The following is a 1,008-nucleotide window of genomic DNA, read 5'->3' on the forward strand; positions in this document are numbered from 1 at the left end:
TAAATGCTAGTGTGTTGTTCTTCTAAATGGGTTGTCCTATTGTCCATTTGAGTCGTTAATTGTAAAGAAAACATGAAAATGGTCCCCAGTGGATTGGATGGTCGTTAATTTGTGGTCATCGACAAGACTATGAAATAGCAGCGCTGTGACAACTAGGTGTGGTGTGGGTTTCAGATGGGGCGGGGTTGCAGAACAGAGGACAAGGCTGGGCGGGGATGGGGTTGCAGGGAAGGGAAGGGGACAGGGAGAGATGGCTGCGGGGATGCAAGGCTGGGCGGCGACTATGGAAGAAAGGGTTCACTGAGGGGTTGGTGGTCGTGACGGATGGGTCATGGGAGTCCCGGCCGGTTGAGAGCGAGAAGAAGAAGAATAAAGAAAGGGTGGGTCCCACTCTGATTGAAAAAAGAAAAGAGTTGCCGGTGTTGTGTGTGGCACGTGTTGCCTATCCAAGGTTTACTTATTTGGGGTTGAAGAGGGCAAAATTGGAATAAAATTATATTAAGGGTAATATGGGGTTTTAGAAAATTTGTAAATGCCTACTTCATCACTTAATGGCATTTTTTAACGATTAGGGCACGATTGATAGAATCTTTCAAAAGTAGGGGAGGGCATTATCATTATTCGAAACTTGGGGGAGGGGTTTGATATTATGGATACTTAGAGGGGAGGGGGATGATATTTACTCTAAAAAAAAAATAGAAGAAAGTGAGAGAAGGAACAAGACCATAATGTGAGTTCAGCCTAGCAGTTGGAAAGAAGTTAGTCTAAATAGTCTACCCCATAATTCTGTATGTATCCCTTGGCAACCATGGCCAGAGATGCTCAATAGTTCCATTGGGTATTGCAAAAAATCATTAATGAGCGACCAACTCCTTTAGTTCAGGTAAAGTGCTTCATTCCAATGTATACTGACTCGACGAAGCATTCATTTTCTTGTCCACTCTTTTGTTCTTAGTTGTGTAAATTCTCTGCTATTTCAATTAAGCCATTTCATCACTGATTTTTTAG

This window comes from Telopea speciosissima, chromosome 7, assembly GCF_018873765.1.
Source record: "Telopea speciosissima isolate NSW1024214 ecotype Mountain lineage chromosome 7, Tspe_v1, whole genome shotgun sequence".
NCBI classification, from domain to species: domain Eukaryota; kingdom Viridiplantae; phylum Streptophyta; class Magnoliopsida; order Proteales; family Proteaceae; genus Telopea; species Telopea speciosissima.